Source organism: Rhyacophila brunnea, unplaced genomic scaffold (assembly GCF_057557595.1).
Source record: "Rhyacophila brunnea isolate RB1 unplaced genomic scaffold, BYU_Rbru_1.0 scaffold_17, whole genome shotgun sequence".
Classification (NCBI taxonomy): domain Eukaryota; kingdom Metazoa; phylum Arthropoda; class Insecta; order Trichoptera; family Rhyacophilidae; genus Rhyacophila; species Rhyacophila brunnea.
The window spans coordinates 25,170,154-25,193,934 of NW_028232827.1; the positions used below are offsets into that span (position 1 = coordinate 25,170,154).

The following is a 23,781-nucleotide window of genomic DNA, read 5'->3' on the forward strand; positions in this document are numbered from 1 at the left end:
TGGTATTATTGAAGAATTCGGAACAATTTTTGGTGGGTTATAAGAAAGAAAATTAAAACGTCAATAAAAAAAATTGACCACTAATATCGCCTGGCAACATCGACATTATATATCTTGGTGACCCCTAAAACCCATTCCAATTGTCAGAATGCGTTCCGCATATTATGTATACGAGAAGTCTATGGGATCCTGCACTATACTATAATGGACAAAAGAGACGTTCGTTACATCATTTGCATTCGAAATAATAAAAAGTCATGTCAAAATACTAAATAGAGAAAAATACACACTACAGACTACATTATGTTAGTTAGAGGTCTATCTACTCCCACTGATGGCGCCAATGAGGAATCTAAATTAAAAACAATGATTAAAAATATCTCTTCCGCGATCTTTTTGCAGAGAAAAAATATTTTTGCAAGACCACAGTTGCTCAAGCTTTTTAGTCCTGACATAATCGACTCCTGTAATTACCAATCAAAGAATATTACAAGCTTATAAGGTTCCACGAGAATTTGCAGAAAGCTTGCGAAAAAAGCGAAATTTGACGTAATTTATTTTTATAAAATGAAGCATTTTTAAAGTTTAGCGTGATAGTAGATTAGCCACAGTTTTATCTGGGACGGAACATTTTATAGTAGTAATGAATGAAGGAACCAACATTAAGGCGATGTCTTTACCTACCAGGTGCCTAGGTGCCTCTGGTAGGTAAAGACATCACCTTAAGGAATTCAGTTGCTAGCACTGAATTTGGCCGCCTATTATGCACCGTTCCTTGTGCTTCTGTCACTTCGTTTAAAATTTGCACGGTTACCCCCATTTCACAGTAGGTATCGATTTATGTCAACACCATCCATTGCGAAGTGTTTTATTGAAATGTCTATTATTTTATAACAGTGTAGACATAATATTATTATGTTAATATAATATGTCGTATAAACAAAATGTATGCAATGACTAGTATTTTGATATTTTGTTTCAAAAGTCCTAGTTAATTATTATTGACTAATCCTACTGGCAGTGACGTCCCGTGCGGGTATGAATTAGGGGAGGTAAACCAAATAATAAGAAACACGAATATAATTATTGCTTAATAATAATTGCTTTATGGGAATACTTGAACATTGAAAGAAATGCCACAACCAACCACTATTAATACAAGAGTTGAACTTGAAGCCAGTCTCGGTTTATGACTTAATAATGATCGGAATGCAAGAAATACAAATCTCGATGAGTGTCCTCAAATATTACAAATATTGAAAGTACGCATTTCGCGTAAACGGCAAATCTTAATGCATAATAATTATTATGTATGACAGGCGTAAATATTGAAAATAGCATAATATTCTGGTCACGTGCTATTGCGTTGGCCGCTGAATTGTATCGTAAATATTTTAAGGAATCGCAGTCTTCGGCTTAGACATAATATAAATGTCTTCAAGTTGCTTACAAAATGAATATAAAAAATCGATGTCTGTACTTATGTATGCGCGTTAGAAGTTATACTTATTTGGCGTAACAAAACAAAATAAGCCGTTACCTGAGTCTATTAATATTACAGTGGATTAGGTTGATGAAACAGTACGCGATTCATCTGTGTCTCATATATAGCACATATTAATTGTAATTTAATTATGTTATTGGACCAAAACTCATATTTGCCGTACAGCGGTTATAATCGATTCAGAAGTGCCCATGATGAATTAATAAAAAATCAAATTTTAATATATTTTTTGAATTATTTACCAACTCAACACTCACAAAATTTATTTATTTATTAATATATAATTTTACTCAAATCTTGATACACAATCTTTACAATGAAAAATAAATAGATATACACTCCAATATAAATAAAGTTTTATGAATATAAATTAACAGTGTAGAATGTTAGTCTCCAGAAATTTGTTTATATACATATGTATTTATTATAACACAATATTGGTTATATTTACAACGCGTGCTGTTTACTTGGTTGTATCGAACGACTAACTAAATGCGCATGCGCATGTACCCCTGATACCGAAATGAATATAATCATAATAATAAATTACTTGTTGCATCGGCGGGCGCAACTTTCGTCACACGCCAAACGTGTTACATCGGCGCGCGCAACTTCGTCACACGCCAAAAATACACTCTGATCTGTTTTCCCAAACGCGCCAAAAGAAGTATAACTTCAAAAATAGTTACATTCTTTCGATAAAATCAACAATTTTTTCATACTTTTCGTTTCGGATTTTAGATTCAGCGTAGCCTTCCTTTCCAAAAAAACTGGCAAATGCTGCAGGATAGTTATATTGCTTCGATAGATCTACACATTCTACACAATATTGCGAGAACTTCATTTTCGAAATATTGCAAGATAAAAACAAAATCTAGCACTGCGAAAGCGTGTCTGTCCAGTTAAAATATAATACAGATACCAAGAGTTTCATTCATTCTGCTGTTAAAAATAACGAGCATGTATTTATAGACACCAGATGTACTGCACAAATAATATTGGAACATCTTCCGAGGATGCTAGAGGCATATAAATAAAACTATTGACTAATCTCCACTAACTCGATCCACTACTGGATGAAAGCCTCACCTTGCTGTCGATACTATTCTAGGCGACGACGTGTCTTTCGCTGCACAGGTACCTACGTCGGTTAAACTTGATTATTTCATCACCTTTAGGTCTTTTAACATCTCTTGGGTACATAACCACACTTGTATAATGCGTTATGCCATAACATCAATGCCGACCAAATTGAATCGCGAATATTGCCCTCCCAATTGGCATTACTAATGACAGGTTAGTTCTGCACCTTGGAAGAACAAACAACTGATGCTTCCGATTTCTAAGATAGTTATTAGGGATATACATGTCAATACTTGCTTTTCCTTCCACCACCCGCCACGTCTCCACACCCGTCAATACTACCAAGTCACAGGTCAATACTACCAAGAATGACAGAATTCTCATTTTCACCGCGCGTAAGTCGGAAAAAATAGGTGGTTAAATACAAATATCGCCTAGTGTTTAAACTACAATATGTAAGTATACCGAAGAGGAAGCCAGTTAGTCAGATAAATCCACGGATAGTATCCATACAACCTCAAGTAAAGGAGTCTCAAATTTTTCTTTTGTACTCGTTCCACCAGAAGGTCGTATTTCACCCGATGTGGGGCCGAAACAATCGACCCACTCTCAAGCCGGCTTCAAATTAATGGGTCATAGAGAGTTTTTAATACCATAATATCCGAAAAGACCCGGGAAGTACGCAAGACGAAGCCCAACATAAATGCACTCCATTCCGGCATTGATCTACAGACAATTTCTTCATATTTGTCCATCGATATACGTACAATCTATTATTTAGGCTAAATCTATAATAAGTGTTTTGCTAAATAAACAGGTTTTTGCGAGAAGTTGCTAACGCATTAACGTGCTAATTGTACGATGGTATTTAGTTATTTTATTATGCAGCATCTATTCAACAAAGAAAATTAAATGTACAAACTCATTTGATATTTAAATGCAGGTAGGTACTAAAATATTAATAACTTCGACTTTGATAACATCGTATTAGCGAGGTATAATACATTATTATTTTACTTACAGATATGAAAACAGTAGAAATGGATCGAAAAAAATCAATTGGCAGAAACGCGTCCTAAAGCCGTCTCAAATTAATAAAGACTGATTGTTATCTATAATGTTATCTCATTTTTTTTTCATTATACTATATCATATCACCATGTGTGAACGTCTTAAACATGTACGTGGTAATGTTCGCGAAAATAAATAAAAAAAATACCATCCAACCTAAACGTCCCAGTGTATTTTTTCGTAATAGTGTTTACGATTGCATGATACCTAACAATATGACCATACGTCCCGTATTTAGGTAGTGACGGGGCCTCCACTGCCGCGGCTAGTTCCAAGGGTATGGAAGTGAAGGTTGTCAATGCCAGGAGTCACAGGCCAAGGTCTTGTAGTAGTTGGTACCAGAATAAAACTCATAGTCGGAATCAGAAGGTCCATATATTGTTCACGTTCACAAAAGTTCACAAAAGTTCACAATGGTTCATCATATCATAATTATTATTGTTCAAAAGTTACTATTATTCACATAATTGTCCGAAGTACAGTATACGGTCATCCGTCAAATGATAAAGTACATTAACACTCGTAACAAAAAAATATTAATTCGAGAAGAAAATTTCACAATTTGTTCCAAAAATATTAAAGTACCGGATAGGTATTTATGACAGAAAATTATTCACGAAATTTTTATAAGTCCAGGTTAGGTATTTATAAATTATTTCTCACTCCGAAAATATTAAAGTACCAGATAGGTATTTTTGTCGAAAATTATTCGCGAAATTTTTATAAGTCCCGGTTAGGTATTTATAAATGATTTCTCGCGTCGAAACGCTAGAGTCCAACTGTAGGTATTCCGCCCGCAGGAGGAAAGGGGGAGTTGGGTGGACCCAAACTCCTGTGCGAACTCGCACAAATATATGAGATATTAGACCGACGTCCAGCGTGGACCCGGTCCAAGAAGCAGTGAAAAACTGGATACAGAATTCGAAAATCCTGGGTTTTTATTCGAATCGGGAGATTTCATCCCCTCGGGCGAGCGTTCCACGGGTCAAAAATCCACATATCATTTTCACTATGAGATTTGGACTTAATTGATTGCCCCGCGAAACCGCAAGTCGCGAGAGAGCTGAAATCAACGGTATTTGATAGGCGCGGGCCGCCGGCATAAATCCTCCTTCGCGGCATCCCGCTGAGAGCGATATTTCACTTAGCTCTCCCTACAATGAATGCGTTTTTTAGCTTGTATTGTACTTTTAGTTTTTAATTAACCAAGCGAAAACTCAACGCATCGAAAAGTGTGATACCTCAATCTGCTCGTCACCGTTCAGGCTAGCATATGAGTATACACCCTGCGATGTAAGCCTCTCCCTGGCTGAGCGGCGGGAGCCACAAGTTCGGACCTATGAGTGGGCCGCCCACGCGCTACGTGTACATTTATGACAAAAATTAAAATTATTAAAATACTAGGTCTTATTCTCTATGCATACATATAAATGTTATATCTAATTAACTTATATTTAAGGCGCTAAAATTAATCTTGTCCTGAGCTCTATATCTCGCGAACCTTTATGGTTACGCGTACTATGGAATAACTGAAGTCTCCGCGGCCCGTAGACGCGTACGTCATTTCAAATTTTACGTTGATCGGACACGCGCAGCTCTAGCTACAGTACCTCGTGAGTGGTTTAGATGCTATGTAGATGCTATGTACGGAGCCCAGGTCTAGATCGATTCTCGTCTAATTAAATTAATTAAAATATTGATTAATTATTATCTAGCTTAATTTCGCGGATCGAATTATGTTAACATTATACTCTAATTATGGCTACAGATTTATATACTAATGTCGGTTTACAATTACACACGCTGACGATACCTAATCATCGCAATTATACAATACTAGATCCATTTATCTTAATTACATTATTACATTTACTCGAAGTCCAATACAGTATTATGCTATTTTAATATTTATATACCTATCAAATGTTTATTTAACATGGCAAAATATCTATTACTAACATTATATACCTATTGCTACCATCTTAATTAGGACACATAATCTTCGTACTGCATCTTATTAATTGGATTTTAATTACTACTTTATTATTACTCCGTCGTTATTTACATTCTTACCATCACTCCTCATGGTCCTTATGACCGACTTATCTCATCTACAGTTCACCCTGAGGAGCAGTGGGACCTGCTGGGGCAACTGTAGGACTTCCTCATACATCATATATGGCTTGTCTTTGTCGAGGGTCGTAAGCTTATTGCTATATAACCGGTGGTACATTGACTATTCTGATCAGATCGAGCGATTGGATGGTACCACTCCATATGGGAGTGTCCTCTCAGGGGCACACTAAACGTGTTCGTGACAGTAGCCTATCCCGTTGCCCCCAAGCACAGCTTCGGGACGCCTAATATCCCGTTTCTAGAAAGAGAGAAACCCACAGTAGGTAACAATTTAAAAAAAAGGCGCGAAAAATCAAAAAAAAAAAACACAGTTGCAAGTCACCGTTTTTAAAGCAATGTTAATTACCAAAGTAAATTTTAAAAAATCATGTCAAGAATTTCATTCCTATTTGAAATCAAAACCAAATATACATAATAGCAAATTTGTCAGAAAAATATATCTCGTGTTCATTCCTGCTTTTCATTAATAAATAAAAACTATGAAGAAATATGTGTTTTTTTGAATTTTTGAATGAAATTAGTATCTAGATAATTTTGAGGAAAAAATAAATGGTCACGTTAATGATACCACGCATCAGTGTTGGCAACCGTACTATAATTATAGTATTTATACTTTCATTTGCAATATAAGATTTGGAGAACTTGGAAAAAAAAAATCTCGAAAAACGTAAAAAAATCCCTTGACTTGGTTTAAAATGAAATTTCTTGGATTCGTCAGTAAGCATTTTTGGTCGGAAGAGGTACCTAAATAAAAAGGGGTCTCTGAGTTTCTCAAATTCTCCGTTATTTTTTTCTGAGAAACAAAAAACCTATACATTTTCAACAAATGACAACGCGTACTATATTTTCCCCCAAATATATAATTGTGAAGGCTCTGTACTATAATTCCACTTTGAAAAGATGGCAACACTGCCGCGCATAAGTACTTAGTTCAGTCTTATCAACCTAACTAGTAGTATTGTACTATAACTTGTACGATTCAATACGATAAATAGCGGTGCACTAGTTTTTTTTTCAGAAATACTTACTTTATAATATGTTTACCCATTTTTCGTAAAATGTACTGCGTGTGAAAAAATATGGCAACACAGTAACGTATCAAAAATAGGTAGATGGAAACCCAACACAAGGCAGTCGAGTCGAGATAAGGCCCGCAACGGCCTTGCACTCTGAACTATGGCCTTTTATCAAACGATGACGCGTAAGGAGAGGAGTCGAAGAGGGGCCGGGGGGGGTTCGGGGGCGTGTCGCGGTTTTATTCAATCCAATCTCTACTATCAAAATAATTTGTAGTAGCCGAGACAGTGCGGCCAACTTGCGTGCGGAAAACGTCGGAAAATTCGCGGAAATGTGAACGTCCATCCACCCATGCGAGTAATATGAAATTTATATCTTCTTTATTATTTAATGCTGAATGTTGCGATTAATGTGTGCATTTATCTAATTAGTTGATAACGATATAATTTATTACTGAAGTAATATATTATTTAATAGAATGATTATATCATATTTTATGAATATTTTAGAGTTGTAATTTATTTTAAAACATGTGTGCATAGAATTTTATAAATCATGGATAAATAAATTTTAAAGTACTCGATCAATCTCTATATATATAAAAATCTCGGGTCACGATGTTTGTGGTCGAACTCCTCCGAAATGGCTCGACCGATTTTTATAAATTTTTTTATGTATATTTGTTAGGTATGAGAATAGGTCAACAAGTATATTTCATACCGTTAGGTGATTAGGGTATCTCTATCCAGAATTTTTTTTCTTTCATTTTCTTGAAAATTTCTTTTTGTATTTTTTTTATTATTTTGCATCAAAAAATACCTATAACCCCAAATTTTCACTCTCCTACCCCTACCCTCCCATTTTTTAATCGCGATTTTATTATTTTTGTATGATCAAATTTAACCGTCGTTCGTATTTCAAACAGAACGAAATTATTTATGTTGTTGAATGACAGATGGCGCTACGTCCGAGAAGAATTCAAGAAAAGCGTTGCGTCATTTTGACATTTCATTCGGCATATCACAACGCAGTGCGTGCAAAATTTTGTACGATTTATTTTAATTTATCTATTTTTATGTGCGTGTATTACAGTGCACTATGCCATCAAGACGCAAGGGGGGCAATTTGGGCCGTCGAACGAATAAAGCAACAAACATGCGAAATAGTAGAGCAGAAAAAACGACAATTGGAACTGAGCCAAGCGCGCCGGTTCGTAGTTAAAACACGCAGAGCAAATGACCAACAACGCCAACAAGTACATCGAACGTTTACATCCGCTTCGTTCCTTCGTCTCGCATTCGAGTACGAGCCAGATATTGAATATTCCGCTCATCCGAAAGTGCTGATTGGTGCTATGGACAAAGAATGTCCCCATTGTCATGCGCTCAAATTCAAACATGAGTCAGCCGGGATGTGTTGCGCATCAGGAAAAGTGCAACTACGAGAAATTGAGATACCACCAGAATCATTGAACGGCTTGCTCATCGGCACGGTTCCAGATTCAAACCTGTTCCTGAAGTCCATTCGCACAGTCAATTCATGCTTCCAAAAGACTTTGTTCGGAGCAACAGAAATAGTTCACAATACTGCGGAAAATGGTCAACAATTCCATTCTACGTTAAAAATCAAAAGCCAAGTATACCACAAAGTAGGCTCATTGCTGCCAATGCCAAACGAACCACATAAATTTTTACAAATCTACTTCATGGGCGGCGAGGACATCAATCATGTGGATGCACGTTGCGGCTACAATAGCCTCAATTCGCCTAATGCCAGGCGCATCGTCGGTGAACTGGACGCCTGTTGAATGAGCACAATGAATTATTAAAATTCTTTAAAGCACACATGCACGAATTGCAAAGTGACAATCACGCTATTGTCATCAATCCTGATAAAACACCAGCTGGAGAGCACGTGCTTCGATTCAATGCGCCTGTTGTTGACGACATTGCTGGAATCATGGTTGGCGACCGCACATCGACGCGAGAAATCGTGATTCGAAGAAGAAACAATAATCTGGAGTTCATCGCTGACACACACCGTTCATACGACGCTCTCCAATATCCGCTAATTTTCTGGAAGGGACAAGACGGATATTGCATAAACATTAAACAACGAGATCCTGTCACAGGTAATTCATTCATTATGAACATCATTACTCATTTTGAATTGAGAAAATGAATGGTTGATGTTTTTTTGTTTTTATCGGCGGTCGTCGTCTACAGCGCTCTATTCCTCTTTCTGTCATATATCCCATCCCCACACACTTACGATACATTCGTTATTTTTTATTTAACAACCAAAATATTCACTAGAAATAATTTATATGGCAGAACAACGTTTGCCGGGTCAGCTAGTATAATTATAATACATACGCCCGTCAAAAATCAATATAACCATGGATATGCGCAGTTACGATTTCTTCTCGTGTGCAGAATTGTGACGGATTGTTACGGTTACTATCGTCGACTGTAATCGTAACAAGCCTATCCCATCGCCTTTTCTCACTCGGAGCTCTCCAGCTTGCCGTGTTAGATGGCAAAACTTTCGAATCTCACGGTAATGTGGTATGTTTAAAATTGATCGAAACTCAGCGGATGCCAGCACCCGCAGACATTGCCATCAAATTACATGTAATTTGACCCACCCGCATCGTACAAATTTGCGCATTAATCAAAACAACCCACGAACTGCAAGTCGCTACTTCCGATGTAATAGTAATTTCTTGAAAAATATGGCCACTTGTTAGCTAAATTTGTGTATGTTTGCCATCCGCGACATGGTTGTGTTCACACAGTGACCCAATGGGTTTGTCTGTATAATAATTATGCCCACTTTGTGGAGACCCACATCATGCTGTACTTAGAAGCGAAAATAGATATTTGCATTATTTAAATAATTATGATAACTATCGAAAACATATTATAGTCAATAAATCATTAACAATTATACACGTTATATAAAAATAATTGAGGCAGCAATCTTAGATGAACTTAGTATTTTTTGAGAAAATTACATATTAACATAAATGAAAGAAAATAATTAGTGTTTAAACATGGTAGTCTTATAATAATGAATAAAGAGACAAGCAGTTACTTATGTGGAAATCTTACAATTTCAGTAGTGCCTATAGGTACTCGAATAATATAATTATTAGGTTAAAACGTGTCTGATGTGAAAATGAGACAAGGAAATTTATTGAATAATTAAAATAAACTAATATGGCATTGTAAACCTTCTATGGCACCGGTACCTACCAACCTACCTACTATAATAAATCGATTGGTAAATAAAATACAAGCATAAATAATAAATGCGATGAGGCATCAAATGAACAAAAATAACCTTTCATCGGTCGTACTTACATTTTTTTTGTTGATAACCAGTAATTTCATTAAAATGTGTAGAAAAAATGTATTTATTTTACGACGTTTTTCGTATTCTTATTTGTCCGGTGGTTGTTTGTCCGGTACAAATCTTGCAATCGATTTTTAACTAACTTCCTGACTCTAGACATTTGAAACTTTTAGAATACATCAGAACACGATGCCAATACATTTTTTTAATACTTTTAGCCATCTAACTAACTTCCCGACTCGAGACATTTGAAACTTTTAGAATATTATTAGAGCACGATGCCAATGCATGTTTTTAACACTTTTAGCCATCTTTAAGTAGAATTGCATTCATTTTTAGTTAATTCTGTTTTGTATGAATAGTTATTTCGATACCATTATTATTTGCTAGGGGGTCCTAGCAACTAAATTATTAATAATATATACGTGCGTTACTATGGAAATCAATATGGAATGACATTTCATTATTCAGTATTTCTATGAAGTACATTTTTTTTGATCGTTTAAGCTAGTCAAGTGAAGTTTATATGATTCAACAGAAAAATTAAAAACGTTGTATTTAAAAATTTCTTTTTATCATAATATGATATCATATGATCATATTTGATGAGAGAAGTTTTTAAAATACTAATTAACAATGATACACAACTTACGGGCAATAATTAAGCCATTTTACGTTCCTCTTATCTCAGTTAGTGTAGCTGTAGGAAATGGACCCACCTAGTATATTATTATTAGATGACAATAATTAATTACCCATGGATTAGAACCAGAGTTTCTCTAGTTCAATGATACTCAATCTTTTTTTTCATCGGGCCAAATACATATATCTGTAAAGTAACGCGGGCCGCATCACTAAGGTGTGACGAAAAAAAATCATGAAACCCCCCCTTTTTTACAAGACATTTTTGAGATTTTAAAAAATATAAACAAAAGTAATGTGTATCCAAGCGTTTATTTCAAAATTAAAAATCATGTTCCTGATAATAAATGTGTTTCGGGCCGCACATAAAAGCTTAAATGGCCGCATGTGGCCCGCGGGCCGCAGGTTGAGTATCGCTGCTCTAGTTCGTGTCCGGGGTTCCACGGGAAAAAGTAAAACTTGAAATATTTTTGTGTAATCGTCTAAAAAATATAGTATGTACATATAAAAATATTAAGTAGATAAATATATAGATAGGTAGGTACCATACAAGAGTCAAATACGTTGTCTGATTAAGTAAGTTAGTATTCACTGCATTATTGGTATGGATTGAATAAACAACTTGTGTGCATTGATTGTGCATGTGCATGCCGGGTTGTGATATAATTGGATGTTTCTATTCGGCACTCGAAGAAGTCGAAATGCCTATTCCAAAAATATACATTATTCGATACATGCAGGCGGCGCCATTCAATTATCGAGCTTCAGCAATACATAATAATTATTACTATTATAGGATAAAATATTCCGATAAAAATGATGGATAAAATACCATTTTACGAGCCATTCCCATACATATTTCCATTGTGTGCAGAATTAGCATTGTTATTTCATTTACTGACAATATCGAAAGAAAGGCACTTACGATACTCTTTTAACATCACCATATTGTATTGAATTATAGTAAATTATAATATTTGATCAACATAACTACAAGCTTCAAGAATGGATCTCTATATAAATTTAAAAAAAAAAAGTAAACGTCTGCCTAGTGAAAGATAACCTGCCCAGTGATTCATTTTACACATTTGAATACATTTATGTATCTATGTACAGTACAAGGCTCTCATATTTTGAGCTTAACCCCCCCCCCCCCCCCCCCCCCGCCCCTCTTCCCTCACGAAATTATTTTACAACAACACACACTCACATTCAATCAAAATGATAAATTGATGTGCCGTTATTAATTTGTTTCGACTTCGGCATATACATACCTAATTCAAAATATGAATCGGTTTGAACTAAGGAAAACTGGCCGATTCACAAAAATGACAAAAATTCTTCTGAGACTAGATCGAAAAAAAAATCCTTGGAGTGGCAGAGCGACTCCGTAAGCCAACAACACTAGAAAACTGCAGTACTATGAGAGAAGAAAAATACAGTATTCCCCAGCTCCTGATAGAAGGAAAGGACAACGGATCAACGAGAAAGACGTAGTGTTCCGGCTAAAGAAACCTTCGTAATTTCTAGAGCGTTCACGTGGCGTCCGTATGATTTTGGAAACAGTAAGCGTTAGGCCAACAATGGTAAATTTTACCAGAACCACTTGTGCTAAGATACATTATAGTGCGGGTAAGTGAAACAACATAATTTGAGGTCGTTTCATGCACCACTCATCCGCGAAAGCCGAAAATTGCCGAACACTCACCAATTTACTGAAAAATCCCGAAAGCCAGACCGGCCAGATCTAACGTACCACATATATTTAATAGATGGGGTAATGGGTATGACTAAAAAATAATCCCAGATTTACGAAAATGTCGATTGATCTACAAACGCATAACGAACTCGAGTCAGTAGATGAGTATCTACTTTCATTATAATATTATTCGGTTATATTATACTAAAAATGGTTATGTAGCGTATTCCCATAAGGCTCGATGACATTGAGCTACTTTACAAGCTGCTTGTTGGCGAATTTACAACCTGCTTGTAAACTCGCCCAGTGTCATCATCGAACTAGCTCACAAGCAGATTGTAAACAATCTACCGAGAAAAGTTGAAAGCCAGGCTACTTTACACGCTACACGCTGGCGTGTGGGCCGATCTGCGTCTGCGATGTAGAGCGATAGTGGCGGCCTCCCGGTAATAAAACGAACTACTCAATACGTCCTGTCAAAATAGTACCAAAAATGACGGTTTCAACTCGCTAGCTTGTTGGCTTCTCTGAGCGAGTGGAAAGTTTTGTGTGTCATCATCACAATCCCACTAGCTGACCCCCCGCTTGTAAACTCGCCGACAAGCAGCTTGTAAAGTAGCTCAATGTCATCGACGCATTAACAACGACTGTTGACAATATTGGGTGCGATCAAAAGACAAGGACTAATCATATCAAATTTGTTTAGCGGCGGAATGACGAGTACAAAAGACGGCGCTATACGGCGTCATGTCGCGGAGGTGTGACGGCAGATTAGCGACGTCACAGAGGACTGATCGACAGGACAATGCAAAGTTTACAGAATCAAAAACGCGCGAGAACAATTTTGCAAGTGTATTTAAATTTCAATCGATATTGAATAAAATTCGCAGTTTTCGAATTTTAGATTGAGAGCGAAGCGACACCGTTAGAAATTTCAATTATCGACGAGGGGGAATTCGCTCAATGGACTTTTTCGTGTTTTTTTTCTCTCTCTTTATCTTATACGCAGTTTCCATTGTAATAAAAATGTGAAGGAAGGAAGACGGTGTACCATCCCACGTCCGTTTTTCAGCTGGCCAAACGACAAAAACTTTTTTCATTATTATTTCAAACTTCAATTATTTATCTAGGTACTTACTCATTTCCAAAAATTACACAAAAATATCAGTTTTTCATAATAAAATGATTGCTACCGACCGATGGTACTTGATGAAATCAGCATTTTAATTTTAATTCATCGATTCGTTTAAATCGTTTTTTAGCGAGAGTTTTACCTTTCGGCTTATTCTGACAATGCGCATTCATATATTATAAAAATCCAACTGACACAGAATGTAGTCACTTCACATCATAAGTGTTAGTGTTAGATTTTTTCACATTTCCAACATGTTAATAGTAATAAGTAGTAAATAATTATAATCTGCGTTCGTTACATATTTATCATAGGTGAATGTGCGTAGTGCCTGAAGATGCCGAAAGACAAAACTCGGGTCGCTAAAACAATTCAAATAGTGCAAAACTGAAATTAACTAGAAGTTGTATTTTACATAATAATCGTATTTAGCTAATGGTGCCGAGAATCGCTGAAAATCAATCGATACCCAACATACAACCGGTACTTCTAAACGCCATAAATATTTGAAATTTGGCCAATCGCATATTATCGTTTGTATGCGTAGATATGATGTTAACATCTTTGCACAATACATTGAACGCAGAATTGGAGTGAGACGCAGAAGAAAAACGTAGAGACTGTGCATAGGGAATATACGCGGGATACAAACGGTGCCCAATTCTCAGCAAGTCGCATGAGTACGCACATTGTACGCTGCGCAGAGCGAGCGATTATCTCGAAAAATACAATCCGCAGCGTATATTGATAACCACCCGTGGCTATGGTTAGTGGTTAATGGATGTGCCTGTATGTATGTAGCGTATGTGGGCATCGTGTCTAGTAAATAAATAATTATGCTTCCAAAGAATGTCTTCAGAAATTAATCATTTGACTTCGACTTTGCACCCATAGTCAACTAAGAATAAATATTTTTTTTTATACATACATACGTCGTGTCACAGTGGTCGTTGATATAAGGAAATATTGCACGAATGCGCACGCAATACTTATTTGCCTCGTCTGTCAAAAGAAATGTAGTGAGGTTATTTTTATCACTCGGCAGTATTGGCGTATTTCAAATAATTCCAGTGTTGCAAATTGTCAAAATATACTATTTTCATTGGATTTTAGGACGAAAATTTAATAATAATAATAAAAACGTCCGGAGCAGTGGAGCATTACACATTTTTGGTGCATCAGCTCCGCTCCTGCTCCGGGTATAACCCCATTGCTCCAGTGCTCCGTGCTCATGCTCCGAGCTCCGCTCCAACGCTCGCTCTGGTAAAAACTAACAAAATTGCAGTACCTAACTTAAAAAGTTTATTAAATTACAAACTACCAGACATGCAAAATTTCTCAATTATTGCACAGTAAATACATAATATTGCTACATAGTAGGTACGTTATCGCTTATTTCTGAGGAAGCTCTTCATCTCCAGTATATATTAATAAAACGCGACTACCAGCCACCTATAAGGGTCACAATCGTCATGCTTTAGTAAATAAACACGTACCTACGTACGTATTTATGATTTCTCTAATCTAATTTTATTTAGTCTATTATGACCCAATAAAAATCGAAAAATGAAGACATGCCTTGTTAGTTACGTGTAGGAAAAAACTGCACGACCTCAAGAGCCCAGCAGCTGGTTGGACCGACGCGTCGCGACGTAAGCAGCTCTTCCCTTTCCGTAAACATTAATTTAGGACATTCCCAGAGAATGTGATGTGCATTCAGTGTTTCCCCGCCACATGAACCATGTTGAACCAATAACAAGACCAATCTCATAGCGCCTGCCAGCGAACCCACCGTGTCCAGACAAAAATTTACTGGTGTAATGGTCCGGAGTCAGTGGTTATTCGATCAACACAGTTCATTGGTAAATCATTAGCATATGCCTTATGTCTAGGCTTAGGATTCTTAGGTATTTAAATATTTTTTTTTGTTTCAGACAATTTTGAAACATTTAAGCCCTATTTGTTAGCACCCAAAATAAGAAAATGTTCCTGGACCAATTGGAATAAAAATAAGTACAAAATTAAATAGTGTTTTAAATAAAAATACTGGACTTCAAACGCTGCAGAATATTAAAACTGTTTTGGAATATCCATCAGATACCTCAGATGTTTCAAATTTTTCTAATTCAGAAATAGTTTCATTTACATACGCAATAATAACATCTGTGGAAGTGGAAAGAAGTTTTTTCGATTTTTTGATGTACGAGTATAAAAATTTGCTAGGATCAAATCGTCAAAGATTCACTTTCGAAAATTTGAAGCATTATTTTACTATTTATTGTAATAAAGCGTTTTCTGTTTGTGAATAAATAATAATTTAAACTGTTGAAATTTATATGATTTATAATAGAATCCATACCAACATATCTACATATTTTAGGTACCTATTATTCATTTTTTAGCACCTAGAAATCCTAGGCCTACTTATGACTAATAAGGCCTATACCTACAGAATTTTACACGATTCTCATTCATGGACAAAACAGCGAAGAATATAATAACTAATTAATAAGAGTTTTCGCACAATAAATATCCCTGACATGATAATAAGTCGATAGCCACGTGATAAGATTAAGTTAGTTTAACCTCCACGTGGAACAGCGGAGAGAACGAATCAACAGCATATCAGCAGTAGTCTATCTATCATAGGGCCCGAAAACCTTGATTGCACCTAATAAATTATCTGTATCATCAGCCAATCATTATGGGTTCACGATAATGTACGAATGATAATGCAAATTTATACATTCGAGATATGAATCGGTTTGATGGATGAAGTCCAAAACGAAAATGAACAATTAACTGATAACTAGTGATAAGGTTGACATAACATTTATCACTGACTGCAAACATTATTCGGTGATACAATATTTTGCAAATACCTAGGTAGGTTTATGTCATTATTATACTCATTATCTACAACATTATTATATGCTTTTAATTAGTACCCTTTGGAAAAATACGATAATTTCGATTGAATAAAGAAAGGAGTAGATTAACGGGTCATTAAATGTCAAAAATAATGCAATCAAAATGATTTATTTACATACATACAGCAAGGCGATTGGAATATTGTGACAAATTTCATCGACATTGGATGTTTTGCTATTAAAAGCGTAATCCCATAACTTAATTAAATGAAAACAATTAATAAGTAAGTATGACTGACAAAGTAGACACAGTTGTGTTCCTCGTGCGAAATATTGCTCGTAAATATTATAATTTATTTATAATAATCATATGTACGCGGTGGCAGAACAATGACGTAAATATACAACAACGCGCACACGAAAATGACGCTTTTAGAATAAATTTCCATCGAGTTCGGAGGTACATTAGCATTTCTGATAGTTTCTCAATACAAGCAGGCAAATTTATCAGAATGGGTCAGTAGTTTATCGCTGTCGACAACAAATAAAATAATAATCTATGCTTTATTGCTACGCTTTCTTGTTCTTCAATACTAGGCAGACGCCACCGCAAAAAGAGACTACGAGATTTATTTATGAACCACATATTAAATTTGCACAAGAAGTATAGAATAATATAGAACAAGCATATTGTTATTCAGTGAACTCTGTCGATGTAATAATTTGCTCTTTATGTAGACACGTGCGATTTTTAAATATTGTTCGATGCAGAGAGCTGGAAGATTTCAAAAGTGTATGATTTTGATGATGATGAAAAACGAATTTTATTAGTCATAATATATTTAAAACTTTGTCAAAAAACACTTGAGGTGTCCAGGTGAAAAAGCAACTTTCAGGTCACACTTTGGATCGCTGAAGATGATATTCCAAATCAGTGTTTCTCAACCGGTAGTCCGCGAATTTTTGGCGTCCAAATGCATAATGATGCTAAAAAATCCAATAAAATCTTCAAAACCCGTGCACCTGTGTTTGTGCATTGTGTTTTTGTTCTTAAAATAAATGAATGGTTTTACGTGACAAAATCAACCGAGACCGGTCGATATTATAATATGTTACCTAGTATTTTGTATTTCTACGTTAGTGGTAAATTTCACTCGACATGGGGTGCAGTTATAATTCAAAAATGTGGCACTATCACATGGGCAGAAGTGGCTGTTTGTGTTACGTTCAGTGACGTCACTGTCTCGCCATGGCCTCACCTATGCGCACAGAAGACAGTTGCAACATTGAGCCCAATTTTGAGTTATGATGACTATGTCCCAGACGAGACGATTTTCAATATGCGACAGGGCGTAAATAATTAGTACAGTACAAATATGTTTACCAGATAAGAAGCATACCCTATTATAAGAATGTCCTTTAAAACTCATTCACTGCTGACCAGTTAATTTCCACAACTCGGTCAGTGCTCCAGAAACGCCTGGCGTGTAGTAATTAGCATGATAACTAAATGTGGTAATTAACCGGTCAGCAGTGAATGTATATGTTTCTAATGACCACACGCCAGGCGTGTTTTGAGCACTGACTATGTTAAAGCTCGCTTTCACGTAAGTGGAATACCTATACTATTATATTAAGTAATTTCATTGAACCTCACCTGGAATTTGATGTCACCTATAAATACTTAGTACTTGCTAAGATTTACACATTGGTAGATGATAAAACTGATTTTCTTTTGCGATCTCTATGGTAAATATTAGCCAACATTGCAGAATTATTACGTATACGCAATAATATTACATACCTACACAAAATATTATTTTTCATTTAAAAAAAGACGGCCATATAACTACATACATAATATTTCCTATAATTGTTTAGACTTTGTTCCTAAAGTTACCACAAATTGTACGGCACCTGTGCCCTTAATTTGAAGAACTACGTAGACACAGAAGCAATTAGTTCAATTGGCAGTAATAAAGTAGATCCCTACGTCCAATGCCGCAAATGCGACAACGCCGATCGAAACGTTAAATAACAACGAACAGCTGTAGTTTGGTCGAAAAGGTCGAAAAGCTAAGGTCAATCAGAATGAGCTACTCAACAATGAGTGAACTTGAAAATAAATTATGTAAGTCGGTACTGTATACCGACAGGTAGATAGTATTGTACACTTACAAAGCCTAACTAAAGTTAGGCTTTGTGGATGTGGACTATAGGTAAAACAGGTTCTGTTAATATTCCACTGCAAAAAAACTCGAAATGTACCTACCTACAAACATGTCGACGAGGGCGTGTTGGTTACCGGTTTGACCATACAAATAAAATATCTTATGATTGATGACGATCAAACAAATAATTACTTATTCTTTAGCGATTTCTTTGAACGAGTACCGTAACATTGTCAAAGATTTATAAAATTACAATACTAACAAAAATAATAATTATTGTCCCCATATTTATTAATCACAAGAAACGGGTAAAATTTTATACTTCGTATATAATCATAGCATGGCTTCTCAACCAGTGGTAAGAGAATAAGCTAGAATAAATAAGTAGAAAGAAATGCTAGATTTTTTCAAAATTAAAAACAAATTGTGAAAAAACCAGCATTTCAAAAAATAAGTTATAATAATTATTAACACTATTTTTACGAGGACTAAAAGATCGAAGAAGAATAATTTATTGTTTCACAAATCAAAACTGTCATAAAACGAAAAATGAATGCATTCACGAAATTTGATTACCAGTTAATTAATATTCTACATACTTAATATATTTTTTTATTATTAAGATATAAGATCTGGTCACTGGTGTAATACTATTCTAGCTAAAAAGAAAAAATGAAAAATTTTAATCTATCTTATGTATCAAATCCTGGGTCTGGCAAGTACACATATTGTTTTTCAATTTGTGTATGAGTATGGACCTAATAGGTTGAGCAAGTGGCTGACATCCATTTCTCGTAAAAATAAAAAATCTGTTAATACAAACCTCCACTCTGTGGAGGCCCGTATGATCATATTAGGATCGGACATGGTCGAAAGAAAGAAATGTATCAAAATAAGCTAGTATTAATGTCATATTATGCCAAATGCGAATTTTGCATGGTAATGGCTACTAAAAATGCTAGCTAGATTTGGCAAGAAAAGGTTGGCAAACTCGCGGGCGGTCCCGAAACACAATATTTAGGAATTAATACAAAACGTGGTTGATAAAGTGAATCATACGCCTGATTTTATTATGTACCTCCGAAAGAAATTATACAACAGTAAAACCGAGCATAAAGACCAATAATAATAGAATAATATTACCGATAAGTAACATTATACAACAAATACAAATCATCATTCGAAAGAGAGTGAATCCTTGGTATCGAAGAATGAATGTTGACTTTTTTGTGATATAATATTATACTAAACATAGTATTCCGCCACATACCGAGCTGGGTCCATAGCAAATACAGAAGTTCAAATTTCAATTCAAATCATGGCTATCTCTACTAGACTACTGCATACAACAATGAAATTAATTAATCATCAAAAATGGCTTATATAATCTTGTCGACAGATGCCTAGCTGTTTACTTTTTGTAACAAAATGCATCGGTACAAAATACGTAAGTAATTAATTTCAAAATACCCCTGCAGCGCAATTGTCAATATTATTTTAAAACAACGAATGCAATTATTATATTCCGGATGCTAATATTCATATTGATGTTTGGGTAAGCACTACATAAACTTCAACGCTTCTTAGTGCCTAATTCATTTTTTTAAGAATATTACCTATCTCACGCAGATGTGTCGCAGTGGTTGATTTGGTGCAACGTCTTTAAAAATGGTTGAGAGCCGTTGAATCATAATATGTGTTTACTAAAACGAATTGATACGAGATTTATACAATTTCATATAAGATCTATTTTAGCAACCCGGATTTCATCGGGTCGAATCGAATATAATTTTAATTAAATTGTCATCAAGTAAGTACCTATATCCCAGTCTATTATAGTATAAATTAAATTCAAATAATTTGGAGGATAGATAGAAGGAATCTTATACGCATTCGGTATTAGGAACTTTGAACGCAATCCGATTTTCGAATAAACGATTGTACGTGTCGTTGCATCGGTAACAAGCATTATATTGTGTATTTTTATATTAGCAGGTCCAAATATTAAATGGCGGGTCGTGTTCCGGTTTTTTTCTGTTGCTTTGTTTACATAACCTCCGTATACAGTTTTCGTTGTTACATGTGATTATTATAAGTACCTATCTGACATGTGTAAAATGTAAAATTGAAGTCGGATTTATTCATATACTATCAAATCCAGTATTCAAAGCTTCTTTTGGCAATATCTACATAAATAACTAATTGAATTAAGCTGAATTGAATGATTATAGTTGAAATCTTCCAATGCCAGCAATGCAGTCACTTGTATTTAACTTAATCAGTAACCAGGTGCCCTTTTTCATTTTTCTTCAATTACATAATTCGACTGTAGAATGGCAGCCCTCAGTTTTTTTCAAAATAGGTAGGTTTTATTAGATAATAACATTGTATACGACTAAATACACGTTGAGTCCAAAAGATGTAAGCTGCAATTAATGCTGAATTATTATCCAAACTTAGCTTGTGATTTTTAAAAAGGAAGAAGTGAGATGAGAAAAAAGACTTAAGTACTATCATTTTTATTGTTTTTTCTATTATGTACTTCAATAATTGATACTTATAAGATTAAGAAAATAAAACACCAAATTATTAATTACCATGTAGGTACTTCGTATACTTTAACTTTAACCGAAAACCATAACAAAAACGTTTTTGTGCCGCCTCTAAAATTTTATTTGTGTGGATAAGCCTTTTTTTAAAGTCGATATAATAATTATGTATAAATTGATAATATTATGTTTAATAAAAACTGGTAAGTATTCGAACATATTATAAAATAGCATCATCTCTACATACGTATATCTAATAATAATTTATTGAAATTAGTGTCCTATGTCGTTATACAAAATTGGTGACTTCGCAGTCAGCGCAGCGTACAAGTATGTTAATGAGTTAGTTCCGTTAGTAAGTCAGTACCTATAAGACATAATAATATCTTAAGTAAACATACAATTGTGAGAAAACAGTTAAATAAAATGCAACTATCATTGCATTCGAAGTGAGTTTAGTAACATAAAATATAATCGCAGACTATCGATTAGTTCCATTGCATTGTAGCGTAGGCAGAAATCATTTTAGCATAAATCAAAGTAAAATAATGCCAAATTCGTATCTTCATTGTAGATATGCATTAAATTAAAAATAAACACTACAATATCCCCACATAATAATAATAATATACAAATGTTGAGTTCTTATACTTAGGTATAGGTAAATCATTCTACAGAGGCACCATGGGTACGGAAAAAGCGACTTGCAGTTGTAGTGGTATTGTTTGTTAGCATTGAATCAAGCATTGCAGCAGACAATTCCAAAACACACGCGAAACGCCTATGGTGCCAATGTAACCTATACATGGCTATTGGTCGGCAACAATGATTACATCCCTTCTGTTCCCTCCTTTTCTTTTTCATTACCTACCTAAACGAAAGAACTTTATTTGCAATGCTATACTGTTATAATAATACGAATTATTAAATAACAATAATATAATAAACATCTTTACTTAAATCGATACAAATTTAATATCAAATGGGTCTCAAAAAAATCTGTATCAATAGACCAACCGTGCGGTAGACAGCATCATTTAAAAGGACAGTAGTACTGCAGTGAAGTATTAATTATAATAATCATATGAAATCGTTTGAATTGGACGTATGGGTATTAGATATACCACCATAAATCGTCAGGTATTCGAATTTGGAACTAAAGCTCAACACAGTATAAAAAGTATTGAATGATGTCAAATTTAATGTCAGCATGTGGCGCCCTCACTCAGCGGACAATTTATACTGGTGGATGTATTAATTATAGGTGTCGGATCAAATTTTGAAAAACATGATTTCATTGTTAAATTAGGAAACCAATAACATTAAAATATTTTAAAAAAGAAATTTAAAATTTCTTAACATTGTAAACAGAATAATATATTAAATATCTGCACGAGTTGATGAAATTGTCACATTGTCTCATTCGAAACAATAGTATTTTTTTAAATATTTGGAGTAAAATTTACTATAAACTTAACTGTTCTAGTTGGAAACCATAGATGTACTAAATATTTGGAAACACTGATCCCGTGTGTATCGCAAGAAAACGTACCTACCTACGTTGATTGAAGAAAAGTTGAACGATAGCGAAGAATTAGTAAAAGAAGATTTCTTTAAATTCACTATTATAAAACCACAATTGTTTGACCAATACAGTGGAAGTTTAACGTACCTACGATTGAACCAATATTTTAGTTTCAACTTTCCACCATGTAATGAAGTCAGTTATAGTTTATACCTAGTGGCAATGCACCACTGCATACCCATGCCAAGAACATAAAAAGAAAAATACCATCGACGCAGGAGACCAAAATACCATTAGACTGGGGAGGTAAAGAAAGTCCTCGGATACATCTTTAGAATCAATTATTAATTATCATTTATTTTCCCATCGTAAATAAATCTATGAGGCAACAGGCAACTTTTTGAAAAGCTATGCCGACCATGTCATATTGATTGATAGTGCGACTATTATTTCAGTACCTATCATAATTAATATATTTTATCCACGTAATTATTTAAAAAGCGTCAGCTCGTACAGCCGCATAACTATTTGACATTTTATTTTTTACCCGCTTATTAGTAGGGACCATCGACAAAACATTGATTTCTATCCAACCATACATTTGAAATTCGAATTAAAAACTAAACCAACATGATTAGCTGGTGCTCGTAGGTATGTTATTATTTGCAATAACTACCGACAGTGAGTTATTTGAGAAAAGAATTTAAGACTTTCAAACCGTATCCTTATACCTAGAACTCTTTCAATATTTTTCATCACAATTTCATCATCTTTTCCTGAAAAGTCAAACAGCGATGATAAAAAATAATAGTAACTAAATAATGGTACCTACATACCTAATTAAAATTTGACCAATATTTATTAATAAAGAATCTCATGCGAGATGAAACAAAACCAAAACAAATGAACAGCTGACCGGGAAAAAATCAATAGCTAGGCGGTCCCGGAGTATAAATTTGTCATATATCATCACGAAACTTAAACAAATAAGAATACAATAAGAAAAAAATTCACTCAAATTCGTT

At 34.8% G+C, this 23,781-nt stretch overlaps 1 protein-coding gene across 3 annotated transcripts in view; it reads right to left on the reverse strand.

Moving 5' to 3' along the window:
* Positions 1 to 23,781, reverse strand: part of clu (clustered mitochondria protein homolog) — a 121,856-nt gene that overhangs the window by 97,061 nt on the left and 1,014 nt on the right. The gene's annotated exons all lie outside the window — the stretch shown is intronic.